Source organism: Prionailurus bengalensis, chromosome B2 (assembly GCF_016509475.1).
Source record: "Prionailurus bengalensis isolate Pbe53 chromosome B2, Fcat_Pben_1.1_paternal_pri, whole genome shotgun sequence".
Taxonomy (NCBI): Eukaryota; Metazoa; Chordata; class Mammalia; order Carnivora; family Felidae; genus Prionailurus; species Prionailurus bengalensis.
The window spans coordinates 118,347,629-118,364,411 of record NC_057349.1 but is presented as its reverse complement, the minus strand read 5'-3'; the positions used below and the strand labels follow the sequence as shown (position 1 = coordinate 118,364,411).

General features: G+C 40.2%; 1 protein-coding gene and 1 pseudogene across 30 annotated transcripts in view; one reads left to right on the top strand and one right to left on the bottom strand.

Annotated features, from left to right (window-relative positions):
* EPB41L2 (erythrocyte membrane protein band 4.1 like 2) overlaps window positions 1-16,783 on the top strand; it is a 220,415-nt gene that overhangs the window by 38,378 nt on the left and 165,254 nt on the right. The gene's annotated exons all lie outside the window — the stretch shown is intronic.
* On the bottom strand, window positions 13,148-13,257 carry LOC122490744 (annotated as a pseudogene).

Genomic DNA, 16,783 nt, shown 5'->3' with positions numbered 1-16,783 from the left:
AATCATGTTCTAGAATCAAATCTGATATGATGTCACAAGAATTTTATCCATAGCCATATTTGATTACTTAATATCTGTGATATCCACAAGAGGTTGGTTTTACAAGATCCAATTTTTAACAGATTTTTAAAAGGCTTCTATATTATATTATTTATAACTGGAAGAAAATACCCCCTAGGAACAATAGCTGATAGCAGTGATTACACTGTTCTTATAATGGCAGCTAACACAGATTGCTCACCTGTACAGGTACTGTAATATAACTAGAACGTTTCAATTTATTTAAAGCACACACTCAGTCTACAAGATTGGTGCTATCAGTGATTTTTATTTTGAAGATGAGGAAACTGAGGAAAGGAGATTCAATCACTTGCGTGGCAGCTAACTGGTTGAGCCAGGCTTTGAACGCAAGCATGTTAGCAATTTATGAAGATAAATAAAGCAATTAAGAGATTGTTCCCTTTGATGAGAGACCATGGAGATTTGAATATAAAGCAGATGGAGAATTATCTATAGGAGACAGTAAAAAGCATGGAGCATTTAGGTGGTGCATCGTGTAGTGATGAGGATCACTCCTGGAGCCACAATGCCGGGATTTGTCACTTAGCAGTTGTGTGCCTTACTTTCATCATCCATGAAATGAGAACAAGAATAATGCCTATTTAATAGTGTTTTTGTAAGGATTAAATTAGTATCAGCAAGAACTGTTAGAAGAATGCCTCGTGCATGGGAAGTGTTTAGGAAGTATTAGCTGATGATCTTACTATTTTTGTTACCATTACTTTTCCTTTTTCTTTTTAGAGAGGATTCCCTGTTTCCTGAGGTTTGGCTTGTTTTTTCTTTTTTAGAAAACAATGTTGCCATGTGGTTGGGTGTATACCTTCCTTACTTTTCTAATTAATTTTTCCGTTTTGTATCAGAAAAATTTGGTGTTTTTGGTCAGGGTTTTGCTCAAGAGGGCATCGGAATGCAGTTCTTCGAGTCTATGTAGGGTTTTAAAATATTTTTCAGTAATTCTTGTTTGCTATAGTTTCTTTCTTTCTTTCTTTCTTTCTTTCTTTTTTTTTTTTTTAATGTTTGTATATTTTTGAGAGAGTGAGAGCGTGAGCAGGGGAGCGGCAGAGAGAGAGGGAGACACAGAATTTGAAGCAGGCTCCAGGCTCCGAGCTGTCAGCACAGAGCCTGATGTGGGGCGCGAACTCATGGACTGTGAGATCATGTCCCGAGCCGAAGTTGGATGTTTAACCGACTGAGCCACCCAGGCGCCCTGTTTGCCATAGTTTCTAACAGATAGAACCACCAGCATATTACATAGAAGTCCTCTAATCTTGAGATGATCCTTGCTGAAATGGTACTCTTCTGGGTGAGTTGCTGTGGCAGGATTCCAACACTCACTATATAAACCACGTGAAGTGATGAGAAAGGAAACAAGAGTGAGATTCAGAACGGTTCCCAGAGCATGAGCAGCACAGTGAGTGAAGAGCTGAGGGTTGTGGGAAATCCCATCAGTAAACTGAGGAACTTCGACTGTAAACATCAGTGATGGGCTGACTTAGAGCCTGAATTGCTGATTGGCATCTCTCACCAAACATACTGTAGATATTTAGCATAGAAAACCAATTCATTGGTCTTTTTACTGTCATTTCATTCAATTATGGTTAACTCCAGTGTTGGTAGCATCTTGGAATGTGGGTAAGTAATAGAAAGGGAGAGGAAACCACTTTGGGTCAAGGAGAATATAGAAGCTGGAATTACAGATTATTTTAGAACATAGTAGCAAGGAGAACACTACATAGCAAAACCTGAGAGAGGCTGCAGGAGCTGTAATCAGACATTCATAACTTTATTTTATTTGTTTATTTTTTAAAAGTGAACTCTACCCTCAACGTGTGGGGCTCAAGCTCACGACTCAAGATCATGCTGTACCGACTGAGCCAGCCAGGTGCTGGCTGACATTCATACCTGACATTCATAGTTTTAAATTACTGTCATATTCAATAAAAAAAAAATGGAAATGAACATTATATTTAAGACAATAGAAAGAGAACCAAGAATAAGCCCCAGTAAATAAGGAAGAGAGAGTCAATGATGTGAACAAAAATTGGAAGAGAAAAAAATATAAATGAAATCTAAGAGCTAATGGTGTGTTGTGGGGAGGAAGGATAGGGAAGTCACTCAGTACAGGAAAACCTTTAGCTATTTTAGCTACTGAAAAAAGAATGAGAGAAAACTTTTATACTCTTAGACTAGAAGACATTGTAAAGATATACCTCTGTAATAATTTAGAAATTAACCAATAAAATAGAAACATTCCCAGGAAAATATAAATGTTTTCCTCCAGAAGACATACAAAATCTTCTGAAGTTAATAATCATAAAAAAGATTTTAAAATATGAGTTACTGGGCCTCAACTATAGGAAAGTATTTTCATACCACCACGTAACAAAAATTTTCTTACTTTTCCAGAATGTAGTATTAAAGCATTCTTTTTAAAAGTTGAAGGCCGGGTGCCTGGGTGGCTCAATTGGTTGAGCGTCCGACTTCAGCTCTGGTCATGATCTCATGGTTCGTGGGTTTGAACCCCACATTGGGATCTGTTTTGACTGTGCGGAGGCTGCTTCAGATTCTCTCTCTCCCTCTCTGTCTTCCCTCCCCTGTCCTCAAAAATAAGTGAACATTTAAAAAAAAAAAGTTGAAGGCCCACATAACCATGATAATAAATACTGATCAGAATAGTGGGGAAAAAAAGAAAAGAAAGTTACAGGCTAATGTTGCTCATAAATATATAGTAGGACCCAGTAGCATTTCGAGAATGCTGAAATAGGGGCTCCTGGGTGGCTCAGTCAGTTGGGTATCTGGCTCTTGATTTCAGCTTAGGTCATGATCTCACAGTTAGTGAGTTTGAGCTGCATCCAGCAACATACTGACAGTGCGGGGCTTGCTTGGTATTCTGTCTCTCTCTCTCTCTCTCTCTCTCTGTCTCTCTCTCTCTGCCCCTCCCCTGCTTGCACGTGCTCACTCTCTCTCAACATAAATAAATAAACTTAAAAAAAAAATGAATGCCGGAATCATACACCATTTCAGATTCCTTTAATGGATTTTATCTAAAATTCATATGCAAATGAACATGTGTTCAAGAATAGCAAAAATAATTTTGAAGAAGAACAAGTTGGGAAGACTTGCCCTACCACACATATCAAAGTTATTAAACCTGCTGTGGCAAGGATAATTAAGCCAGTGATCCTGATATAAACCAATATAAGCACAGAAACTTGATATAAACCAAAATAGGAAAACTTGTTAGATTATAGAAGTGGTGGTCTAAATCAATAGGGAAAGGTGAACTATATTAAAGAAGCAAGGTCTGTACATCTATTGATTGTCCATATGGGGCGGGGTGAAAATATGAGCATTGTTGGGGAATAGGGAACACAGAAAATGCAAATTATAAAGAAAAAGATTGAGAAATTTTGACTCTATTAAAATAAACTTCCATACAAGAAAATATATTACTTTGGAAAGACAAGGCTCAGATTGGTGGAATACGTAATACATGTTTGTAAGACATTGTTAGTTGCCTTCCTTTCTTTACTAACACAACCTTAATTTTGTGTCCATTTAAATAAATGGCTGTCTCCTTTGATGTCCTTCAGAGGTCATCAGTGGCGGGCAATGAGAGGTAAGCTAAGAATTTCCGGAAGAGCTTTGCTCTCTGAATATGGGGTCTGGTCTTTATTTTTCCTGTTTTGCCCCCTGCCTGGATGTGGGTATCATGTTTAGAGCTGCAGTAGCTTTGTTGCAACCAATAAGTTGAAGCTACATGTTCAAGATGGCAGGGCAGGAAGTTCCGTCATGATATTCTTGACTAGCTACATCAGTTACAGATCACCTACTTCCATACTTACGTGGGAAAAATTACTTTGGTCTATTCTAGCCATTGTAGGTGGGTTTTCAGGTAGGATTACTGGCAATAGCCTGTATCCTACGAGAATTAAAATCTAGGTTATATGAACAACTCCTATAAATCAATAAGAAAGACAACCTAATAGAAAAATTGAGGATAATTGTAGGCAATTCACAGAGCTAGAAACCCAAATGGCCATTAAGCATATGAATCTCATAGTTAGGACATGTGATCCATAACCATCAGAATATGAATCTAAAAGTATCAAGTGTTGAGGAAGATGTAGAGAAGTTGTTTTTATTCACTTTTGGTGAGAATATAAATTGGTGCAATTATCTTGGAGAACCTTTTGGCAATATCAGGTGAAATCGACCATCCCTCACTAGCCAGCATTCCACTAGATATGTGTGTACTCTAGAGACTCCTGTACCTTTCTAGGGAGACGTGGAAGCTGTGGTCGTTGAGATATTTTAATAGCAAAATAGTGGAAACACTCTATTCTTCAATTGGGAAAAAGAAAGTTTATTTTATGATGGAGTACTGCATAGGAGTTAAAAACGTACATATATGAACTATATAGAGCTATGTATATGAGCCTAGATAAATGTGAAAAAACTTTATCTTGAACTAAAAATGCAGAAGACTATGAGTGTAGGGATAATATTTATATAAAATATGCAAGCAATATTGTAGCTATGCAAAACAATGTCATCACCTATAGCCACTGAGAGAGGTGTGCACCTTGGCAAATATTTCTACTCATGAGTGAGTTTTCCAGGAGCCTAAAAATTGATTTTTAAAATCCAGCCAATGTTAGTTCATTGCCCGTTTTATTCCTGACAGAGTCTTATTTACTGGGGATATTAAAACCAGGGGCGCCTGGGTAGCTCAGTTGATTAAGCATCTGGCTTCGGCTCAGGTCATGATCTCATGATTTGTGGGTTCAAGCCCTGCATTGGGCCGTGAGCTGACAGCTCAGAGCCTGGAGCCTGCTTCAGATGCTGTGTCTCCCTCTCTCTCTGCTCCTCCCCAACTCATGCTCTGTCTCTCTCTGTCTCTTAAAAATAAATAAACGTTAAAACCAGAGCTGTTCCTTGAGCAGTGGTATAATATTAAGTTTTTAAAGCACCTACTCATGTATATTTTCATTTAATTATTCTAATTACTTTCTGAGGTAATCGAATGCAGGAGTTTTATTCTTATTTAAATTAAGTGGCAGTAATTGGACTTTCTGATTTCTAGTTCTTTTAATAGTAGTTTTATGGTTTTTTCCCAACATTTTAATGTATAGGTATATTTGATTTATACAGTGATACACAGTACAGTTGTAGTGGTAATGTGAGTGATCCAATGGTGAGTCTTTTTTGTTTGTTTATTGAGTAAATGACTTAGTCATTTCTTGCCTTTTTTGATTTGCAGGGATGGAGGTGGAGGGGAGTGAATGCAGTTCTTAAACCTTATTATGCACAAGATTCATCCAATGAATTTACAACAAACATTTTCTGATCACCACCCCACCTCTGCCTCATAATTCTGCCTTTCCTCTTTCTGTCCATTACTAGATTGGTTTATTAAGGCCTGTGACCTTGTCTTGTTCATTTTGGTATTCTCCAGAGTGAACAAGCAGTCTGATGGTGGTGATGGTGATGGTGCTGGGGTGTGGGTGTGGGTGTATGAAGAACTTTTCCAGAAGTGACTATCTGAACAAAACTAGTACCATATTGTGGATAGAGAAGACTACGAAGGATTTTAATACTCCAAAGTTAGATGTGTGCTGAAATTGGTTTTCTGTTAAACTCTTAATAAACATTATTTTCAAACATTCTTTTCACTAGCAAGATTATTTAAAGGCCTGATTCTGAAATTCCAGGGAAGGAGAAGGATCTTACTGGAAAAGATGTAACAGAAAATAAAAGTACAGAAGAATCACATTATTTCACATAAGTATGCTAAGACAGCTTGGAAGTTAACAGTTTTCTTCTTAGAGAAGTTGTTCTCCAGCACAAGCTACTGCGAATTGTTCAGCCCATTGGCAGCAACTCAGAAAACTGTCCTTTTCACCCTTTCCAGCGCATGGATATGGATGATTCATAGCTGGAAGCCATCTTCAAGAAACTACTGGCTTTATTGAAGCCAAATGTGTCAAGGTTTTCGTTTAGACACATGAAGGGCCCTCTTTAAAGTAAACCACACAGAGATGCTTCGAAACCAAAAACTGACAAACAAAACACTCTTAACACATTTATTGTGTGTAAATACAGATGCAAACATAACCTATTTGATAATAAATACATCTGTGTCTTGTGTGCTCTTTCTAACTCTGTCAGCTGAGTGCTTTTTTTTTTTTAATATAATAACTGCACAATAAATACTGCTTGACTGAGGGTGAGATGAGAACTGACAGAAATCAGTGCCTGATTCTACATTTCCCATTTCTTTTGCCATTTGGAAAAGTCCGATTCTATTTTAAGGTGGGTTTTCTAATGTCTGAGAAATTTCAGAATGTAACAGTAGTAAAGAGATCTCTTAGTTGCCTATTTAGCTCAAATCTGAAGGAAATTTTCCCAGGCTGATTTTTTTTTTTTTTTTTTTCTTTTCTTTCTAACATGGGCCAGAAAACTCATGTGTTTGAACTTGAGTGCTTTGACTTCTCATGCCAGACCTCTGGATAACCTTGGGGCAGCTGTTCTTTTGTTGCTGTTTACTTACTCGAAAGTAAGTCGTGTGAAGATGTGGACAGTTAACTCAGGAGAGGCTTTTTTTTGTTCCTCTGGTGCCTGTCTTCCAGGCTGTTTCATGCTGGTGTTAAGCAGCCCACGAGACTACTCATACCCACACGGTAAATCTTATACAAGGAGGCTGTTTCTTCCTGCTCCTTCCAAAGATACTTTCTCATAAATACCAACAATTATGTGTACTTTGAAGATGCTGATAAGCTGATAAACAATAATGTGAAATCTCTTTGATATCCTGTTTTGCTTATGGAGATGAAAGATGGTTTGGTATAAGTTAATGCAAGCAAGGAGCGAACGAAAGCATGTTTGCAGTTAGCACTCGCTCCGTGTGCAGTTAATCTATTTAAATTGGGAAGATTACCTAACATAACAAGATGTGCCTTTTTGTACTTAGATACAGGCAAGCCAGGTCTCTTACCTACTAGACATGTAAGAAATTTCCTTTGAATTTTTAATTTGTATTCCTTGGTTTGCCTTCCAGATTTTTTCCTCTGTATAATCTATAGGATTTATTTTGCTAGAAGAATCAGTGTATCTTTGAAAAGCAGTTCTGAATTTGAACGTATTTTATTTTTTTTAATTTTTTTAATGTTTATTTTTGAGAGAGAGAGCGTGTGAGTGAGAGCGTGAGCGAGCAGGGGAGGGGCAGAGGGAGAGGGAGACACAGAACCTGAAACAGGCTCCAGGCTCTGAGCTGTCAGCACAGAACTGGACACGGGGCTTGAACTCATGAACCGTGAGATCATGACCTGAGCCAAAGTTGGACCCTTAACTGAGCCACCCAGGCGCCCCTGAACTTGAACATTTTTTAAATTAATGTTAATGTTGGACTCTGAAAGATATTCTTTTGATTATCTTTTATTAAATCAAAGTAGTGGGTGTGTATAATTGAATCCAGTTTCCTTTGCTTATCATTTTTGTCTCTGTGGTCTTTTGGGATAGTTTCTGATATTGTACCTTTTTGGAGAGGTGGCCTTTGTGTCATATTGGAACTTGTTTGAGGTTACAGTCAGTTTTGGAGGCAGTAAATGTTCCCTGGAAAATCCTGGGCTGATTTTCTTTTTCACTCTGTGAATTATGAGCTTAGCTCATTAGACGGAATTTTGGCATTTGACTCTCCCAGAGCAGGGTGGTATCCAGCTTTATTTTGTGAGTAACTACAGATGCTTCTTGCCATTATTTGTTGTTGTTGTTGTTGTTTTAATAAATGTCCTGTCTGTGAAATTTTAGGCCAAATGGGATAAAAGGAATCCTGGCTTTCAAAGATTCTTCTTTAATTTTGCATTCAGAAGACAATTGCTGCTTTACTTTTACAAGCTAAATGTGACAGCTGTTGAGTCATTTCCCACCTCCTGCCCTTACCTCCGCTTCCATATTTGCAGGAGAAAACTATACATTGATTTGTATGCCTTAATAAAAAGCTGAGAGGAGCTTCCACTTCATCTGTGTGGCTTGCTTACATACCTTTATGTGATCCTTAAGATGGTGGAAAAACCCCAGATTCAGAGGGAAGATTTGAGGTTATTATTTTATTTTAAATCAAAAGGCAGATGTACCTTTTTTAGCCTGCTTCTTCTTCGAAACATGGCAAGTTGAGAATAGTGGGAAGCCAAGGGCAATTAAGCGCAGGAAATGGCTTCACGTGTTACCTATTGCATCCTGGACGATTTGGATGAAACAGAAACAGCTGAGATGCCAAACGCCCTATCAATTTCAGATGCCGGTGTCAAGTGTGGTGGAGCACGGTTTATGAGCTCATTTCATCAAGAGCTTTGCCTACAGGTCCTTGGTGACTCGCGTTCAGTTTTCTTCACAAAAATGCAAACTATTCGGGGCCCTTTGGTTTTGCTAAACGGGAAATGGTGTGCATTTGGCCCCATAAAGCAAGTAGCCTTGAGAGATGGGCCTGCCTCGAAATTGACTACATTTTTGTGGGAGAACGGGTGAAAAGGGCAGTTTCCTGTGCTGCTGCCAAAAGGTCTGAACAATTTGTAGTAGCTTGTGGCTAGAAAACAACTTCTGTGAGGCAAAAACAGCAACTTCAGAGTGACTCCGGGTACATGTGAGAAAATGCTCTTCTTTCCTACTTGATTGCTAGGCTTTGTAGAAAATTTATATAGTGAATCTCAAAACTCGGGTGCTTTAAGCTGCTTTTTTGGTGAATTTGGATAAAAACTTGGGGAAATATACTCGGAGTTAGCACAAGTGGTGCATAATGTGGTACTTAAAAAAAGGGGGGCAACCTTTGCATATTTTTTGTTAACCGTGGGCTAGAATGGTAATCCATTTTGCTCCTGCCTTAAAAAAGTGCTGGTAAATCTTGGCATGTAGTGTGTGTAGTTTTACAGGAATGTGTTTTTGTTTTTGGGTTTTCTTTAGTTGGCTTTTTTTTTTTTTTAGAAGTGTGTGTTCTTAGTTCACTTGGGCAGTGTGACACATATGCTCATAAAATATGTATATGAAACTACTTGTAATTGCCACACTGGTAGAACTTACAGCTTATCGGGCACTACGCTAATATCCTTACACTGGTTAAGCCGTTTAGCTCTCTGGATGAGAGAAACAGCTTAGGGTGTTGTAAGCTAGAAAGTGGTTGGAGCCTGTCAGATCTGGAGTCTGGTCTGTGTTCCTAATTATTTCAAAATTGGTACTATTTGAGATACTCATTTTGTAGAATTAAAGTCTGTTAAAATCCCTCCCTGCCCCCCACACCATAGAGTGGGCTTGGATATGTGGAATGAAGATAGACTTGTTTGATTTGCTTTAATATTTTCACTATCTTTTTTTCAAGCGCAGCTTCCATCACACCTGTACTAATTGTTGCTTAAATGTTTCAGACTTGGAACATTTTTGGCCTGAGTTTTGATCTTTCTCTTCTGTTGGGGATATCTATTAGCTTTTAACTTTTTTTTCTATTTAGTTTTTAATTTTCTTAAAAATTATTTTAGAGATAGAGAGCAAGTGCGAGAGAGGAGCAGCAGGAGAAAAAGAGAATCTTAAGTGCAGAGCCGAGATGGGACTCAATCCTGTGACCCTGGGATCATGATCTGAGACGAAATCAAAAGTTGGATTATTAACCGACTGAGCCACCCAGGTCCCCCTCTACTAGCAGCTTTTTATTGAGATACAATAGCTGGTTAAGACCTACCCTTTTTCCTAATATTTTGCCCTGTTTGTCAGTATCACTTTCTTCTTTATTGTATATTTAACAAATAGCCTGATTTGGCTCAGAATCTAGTGTAGTTGTTTACAACTGGGGTGGGGGTGGGTAGGTGATTTTTGTCCTCAGAGGGACATTTAGCAATGTCTGGAGACCTTTGTGATGGCCGCGACTTGAGGGTGTGCTGCTGACATCTATTATGTTGAGACTAGGCTTGCTGCTAAACATCTTGCTATACACAGGATAGCTCCTTACAACAAAGAATTACCTGGTGGGGCGCCTGTGTGGCTCAGTCGGTTAAGCATCCAACTTCGGCTCAGGTCATCTTGCGACTGGTGGGTTCCAGCCCCGCGTCGGGCTCTGCGCTGACAGCTCAGAGCCTGGAGCCTGCTTCGGATCCTGTGTCTCCCTCTCTCTGAGTCCCTCCCCCACTCGTGCTCTGGCTCTCTCTCACTCTCTCAAAAATAAATAAACATTAAAAAAAAAAAAATTACCTGGCCCAAGTGTCCATCCTGCAGAAGGTTGAAAACCTTGATGTAGCTAACAGAGGGCACAGACCAAATCTAATTAGAAACCGTTTTTGTCTTCGTGAGATTTTTTTCATAGCAAAACAACTTGATGGTAAATGGGCAAGTTTTCATTTTCTATTCTAGAGGTGGAGGAAGATGACCTCCATCTGTCTGCTCACCCAGCCCTAAGCCAAATAACAAAGTTGACCTTACGCTGGAGTGCTTTTCAGCTGCTTCCTACCCCTCTTCGTCCCAATCCTGACCTAGAAGAGATCATGCCTTTTTTTTTTTTTTTTTTTTTTTTTTTTGCGATCACACCTTTAAAATATTATCTTCCCTTATCTTAGTCACAATTAATTTACTGCCTGTTACCAATGATACGTGAACTGCCTTGGTTTGGGGCTGAGAGAAACAAAAGCCTAAAAGGGATACCCACCAAAGTTTTGACTGTGATCTGTGATGAAGGTCCTAGTGTGCCTCTTAAAATTATATTGAGGACCAGAATATGCCCTTGTGAGTGGTAAATGCTGAAAGTTGAAAGGAGCAACTTGTGGTGATCTCCTGATACTGTCGAAAGTGCTGGGGATTCTCTGTCTTTGCCCCCCTTGATCCTTCAGAGATGACTCCAGTTCTACCTCACTCCATTCTCTGCTCTTTATTTATGTATTTTTTTTTCAGATTGCTTTATGTAGGTATCTCTTAGAGTGAATTTGTTATCGTTGTCTTCCTCCCTACGCCCCTTTCTAGGTTATGACGTCCTAGCACAGTGCAGGGGTACATAGTTGTTGCTCTTTCCCTAAGTGTTGAATGACTGAATGGTGGAGGAGGAGGAGAAGCAAACACCTTAGCAATTTGTTGTTGTTTTTTAAGTAGACCCCACGCTCAGCATGGAGTCCCAACGCAGCACTCAAGATCATGACCCTGACATCAAGACCTGAGCTGAAATCAAGGGTTGGACACCCAACCAGTTGAGCCACCTAGGTGCCCTCAACACCTTTGCAGTCAAACTAAATGGCTTAGTCGGGTAAGGGTCCAACTCTTGATTTCAGCTCAGGTCATATCTCCTGGCTTGTGAGATCAAGCCCCACGTCATGCTCTGCAGGTCCACGTGGTGTTTGTGTCTTTTACCTGAGGTTCCTTCAAGCTCGGTTATCTTCTTGCTCTGCACGTTCTGGAATATAACCTGCCTATGTGCGGCGATGTGATTTCAGTCTAGATTTCTCAACTGTGTCATGTGTGTTCCCCTCCCTCTAGGAAGAACTGTGCTTTAAAGTGATGGAAATGACCTGGGCAGTCCTGCAGTGATCTCCCCGTGGCAGCACTCCTATCTCACACATGAAATTCTGGGCTTGACCTTTTATTGCTTCCTCGGGAAGATCTGCTTCCTTAGCTTTACTTCTACTCAAGGGCCTCATTTTACTCTTTTTTTTTTTTTTAAACTGCATTAGTATCATCATTAGTGGCCTGAGGTAAATAGCAATTCTATAATGTGTGTATTTTGTTTTCTGTTGAATTACATGAAAGCGTTTATTAGAGATTTTGATCCAAAATAGAGATAATTATGGGAAAAGCTTTCTTTCAGCAGAAGGCCCACTAGCAGGGCATCAGTGCTTATCACTGTGATCATGCCATTGGACTTGTCCCTTGCAAATTGAACATGCTTCATTGCACAGGTGTTTGCATGGCTGAGCAAATTATATTTGGACAATAAACTGTTATGCCTGTCAGTGATTAGAGAGGTGGGACGGCACATGGACTACTTTGGTAAGAGAATTAAAGAGAATATTAGCAAACATTTTTGTAAAAGAAAAGAAAACAAGAACACTTTGAGAATAAACACACTTTTTCTTTTATTCTTTAATGGTTCAGTGCTCTTAAATATACTAGAAGTCAGCCTTATACTGGAAAGGTGTTTTTTTGTTTTGTTTTGTTTTTTAATCTAGTAACTTTTATTTATATCTTTGAGATTGTTAAACAGTACCAGGTTTTCCTTATTGGAAGACAGCTGTAGTTGGATTATGGATGCAGCCATAGGAAAATCCAATTTCCAATGTCCTATAGTTTTAGTCTGTAGTTTTGTTTTGTTTTTGCTTTTTGCACAGGTGTGAAATCTGTGTCCAGGAGTGTGGGAGTGTAGAATGATGAGGGGACTGTCATGAGATCTCTGGAGATATCTGAGTCCAGTTAAAGTATGTGGCTGGGAATTTGAGAAAAGTTCTCAAAGCTATTTTTCTTTTGCTGCACCGGTGCAAGTAAGGCCAGAGTTATATGGAACATGGGAACATGGTGGAGAGAGGAGCTGGGGGTCAAGGGTATAATGGTGGCCCATGGGAGCCAAGCTGTTGAAGGAGGGTAATGAAGACTTGGGTAGTGACAGGGGCAGGCTGCTCGGGTCAAAGAATTGTTGGAGTTGGGGTAGAAGAAGGATTGAGCTAGAAAGATGGAAGATAATCAGAGGTCAAGATGCAGGAATTCGAGATAATGATAGGATTCTGCTTCTAGGGCAGGATTTTTCAAGAAATCATTTTAGAAGGCTATGACTGGTATTTAGAATATGAAAAAGAATCAACATGAGACTCAGGGTCTTATCTAACCTGTGTGGAATTTTTTTTTTTAAGTTTTTTCTTTTTAACGTTTATTTATTATTGAGAGAGACAGAGCATGAGCAGGCGAGGGGCAGACAGAGGGGGAAACAAAGAATCCGAAGCAGGCTCCAGGCTCCTAGCTGTCAGCACAGAGCCCGATGCGGAGCTCGAACCCAGGAACTGTGAGATCATGACCTGAGCCGAAGTTGGATGCTTAACCGACTTAACCACCCAGGCGCCCCTAACCTGTGCATAATTTTTAAGTGAATTAAAGAGTTTTCCCTTTTTCGGAAAAGTTTTCAATTAGTAATAATCGTGTCTCAGATCAGCTTCAAGGGCCATGATACTGCCCCTGCACAAAGCTTCCCCTTTGGAAGAGGGGGAAGTGGGAGGAAAGAGGTGCCTTTTTTTGTGGTTGAGGAAATCCACTGGTAGAGAGAGAGGGCTCCCTGAACCCAGGGGTTGGGTCTGGATTTAGCACAATTGGCCTGAGTTTAGGTCTGGATCAGAATGGATCATGCATAGTCATTTGAGAACTTTGTTTCCATTAAAACTGGGTGTGTTTACATTGTATTTGCAAACTGGGCTGGGAAGGAAATATTTTACTCTGGGTCACATTTGGACAAAATTGAAAGCCAGTGCTTGGGGTATGACCGTGGGAATGGGTAGCTGAGATGGTGAGGAGGGCAGGGTCATTGAGATTTGCTTTTTAAGTAGGAATGGAACACACACGCACACACACACACACACACACACACTCACACACTGCTTTGCACATTATAACAAGCAGTAGGAGTATGGTAATAAAAATGACTTCAATTTGAAATGCATTATACATGGGAAGGTTTGGGATTCAGCTCCCCTCTTCCCTAGAAAAGACCTTAAACATTGTGGGCTGGTGGAGAAAAGTATGGCTCAGATCTTGGGTGAGCTTCTGGTTCAACACTGGGTCTCTGCCCCTTCACTGTCAGACTGAGAACTAGATTAGGGAAATACCAGAGTTTGGGTTATTGCTAAGATCTGTAAGAACTGAGTCTTGTAAGACTTTTGATGTGCTTTGAGGTCACATGGAGAGAGGTTTCAGCAACTTTGACAGTGATGGATCAACCATAAAACACATAATCAGCAATAGAAAATTGAAAATTTTTAGAGGGTTGTGAGGGTAACAACTCTAAAAAAAAATCAAGTAGACACACTTAGGAATTGCAAGGTAGAAGTTCTGGAACCTTCCTCCTGCTGTCTTAATTTTTTTTTTTTTTTTTTTTACAAATGCAAAAATACTAGCATTAGCATTTGAGTGTGATTTTTGGCTTTGCCTTTCGAATGTTAAGTGAAAACAGGCAAACATATTTAGACTTCCCTTGGCCACCTCCCCGTTGTTCTGAGTAGTAAAATCATGGTAATAAGTTGCAAGGCCTTGTGTTGCTTTCTGGACTGACCCTGGGAGGCAGAGTGTCTAGCACGCCTTCATACGGGACGTTGGTCAGGCGTTGGCAGTGGGGAGCAGGAGACTACTTTCTGGGGCTCTTCAACAGGGATGGAAAGGTGCCCGGGCCCTCGTGGACTGGGGAGTCGGGAGATTGGGCCAAGGCCCAGTTCCTGTAGCACTTCATGCGCTGTCTCCCAGAGTTCTTACCCCAGCCTCTTGTCAGGTACCCCGTCTCTGGGTTGGCCCCTTGCTGGAGGAGTGGCCGCATAGGGATTCCTCACTGGCTGCTTTCTACTGTGAATGGAAGGGGCCGACTTATTCCTCCTGAAGAGCAAATGTGTTGCAGTTGCAATTCCTTGTTGTGTGTTTCCCTTAGCATTGTTAAAACTTGCCGTTAAATTTTCAAGTACTTTGAGGTGCATTACAGATTAATTGGACCTTCATAAGTAGGCTTGGGGAGTTAGTATTTCCTTAATGACTGTTGCTGTGGGGCAAGACAATAATAGCTAACATTTAACTTAGTGTTTATGTTAGAAACCGTCATTCTACCTACATTATTTTATGTTTATCTGTATGAGTAGCCTGGCATTGTATTTTCTTATTGAGGCTCACCTCTCAATTTTCCTTTTTTGTTTTTTTTTTTAATTTTACTTTTAAAAAAAGTACACACAGTGTGGGGTTTGAACTCACAACCCTGAGATCAGGAGTCACATGCTCCACTGACTGAGCCAGCCAAGTGCCCCTCACTTTCACTTTAAAAAAATTACTTATTTTGGGGCGCCTGGGTGACGCAGTCGGTTAAGCGTCCGACTTCAGCCAGGTCACGATCTCGCGGTCCGGGAGTTCGAGCCCCGCGTCATGCCCTGGGCTGATGGCTCAGAGCCTGGAGCCTGTTTCCGATTCTGTGTCTCCCTCTCTCTCTGCCCCTCCCCCGCTCATGCTCTGTCTCTCTCTGTCCCAAAAATAAATAAACGTTGAAAAAAAAATTAAAAAAAAAAAATTACTTATTTTGAGAGCGCGAGAGAGAATCCCAAGCAGGCTCTGCATTGCCAGCACAGAACCTGACACGGGGCTCAGACCCACGAACCATGAAATCATGACCTGAGCTGAAATCAAGAGTTGGACACTTAACCTACTGAGCCCCTCAAGCACCCCTCAATTTCACTTTTGACATCTCTCATTCCCCACTGTGCCCACCCCTTTCGCAACCAAGTCTTCCCTCCATTTGGAGTTGGGGTGTATGTAGGGTTCTTTTTTCCAAGCCAATGACTGGCTCCTGCCGTGAGTTGGGAGTCCCTATATCCTGCCTATAGGCAGAGTGCAGAATTAGTTCTTCTCAGGCCTGCCAGATATTAAATAAAATTTAGAGCAGCTAAAGTTTAGCTTTCTAAAAATGGTCCTAACATATTTGATGCTGTGTTCTACAAAACATTTAAAGCTGAATAGTTGAGTTTAGGGTTTCTAAAGAAGAGCAGTCATGTGTGAGTAAGGTTTTCTGGGCCTAGGAAGGACTGTGTTTTTGTTAAATAGTGTTAGGTGGGCTAAGGGATTCTAGCTACAGCTTGTTTTCCAGAGACTATTCAGAGCCATGGCTGGTAGTGATGTCACCTCCTTGGGTGCCACATCATTCTTTTTTCCTACATAGCCTGCCCCTGCCTTGTGCCCCCTGCGCCCTTTTTAAAAAGAACACTTAAGTACTACTGTGAGGTTTTTTTTGCAAAAAATAAGTATGAAATTCAATTCTGTGTGTGTGTGTGTGTGTGTGTGTGTGTGTATGGGTGTGTAGAGGTAGATGGAAATCCAGTGCTTTTTGAAAAGCACACCGTCCCAGAAATTCCAGTTTTAGGTTACTTGCGTTCAATCACTCCCAAGAGATTTTTCTGGGGAAGGGTGGGGACAGAGGAGGGGCTTCAGACTAGATGAGAAAAGTAGCTGTGGAAGAACAAAGTTGAGGGTTTCCACCCCTCTCTTCCCCCTCCTTGTTGAAGACTGGACTATAGTGTTGCTAAGAGAACTCTGATTTTCAGCATATTTCATAGAGGCCAAAGTGCTTGGATTCCAAATGTCAAGCCTGGATTCAAGGGATTGAATCTTTTTAATGGTAAACTTGCATGTTGAATAAAATTTGGAATATGGAGAACCATAAATAATAAAAGCTTTATTCTCCCTTTCAGACACAATCACTTATTAATAGTATGTGGTTTTTATTCTTGTACCCTACATTCATAGCTTATAGAATGAATGCTTCAGTAAATGTACTTGTATGCATTTCACAAAGCAGGGCTCATACTATATATTTGGTTTTGATGTCCACTTTCACTCAACTTTATTTTGTGTGCTGTTTGCCCTGTCAAAGTAATTTTTTTAAATGTGGGATTTCAGAACCGCAAGGCACTTTAAGAGAGAATTAATCTATCCTCAGGTCTTTATAGATGAGGAAATTTAGTAAAGTGACATTAAA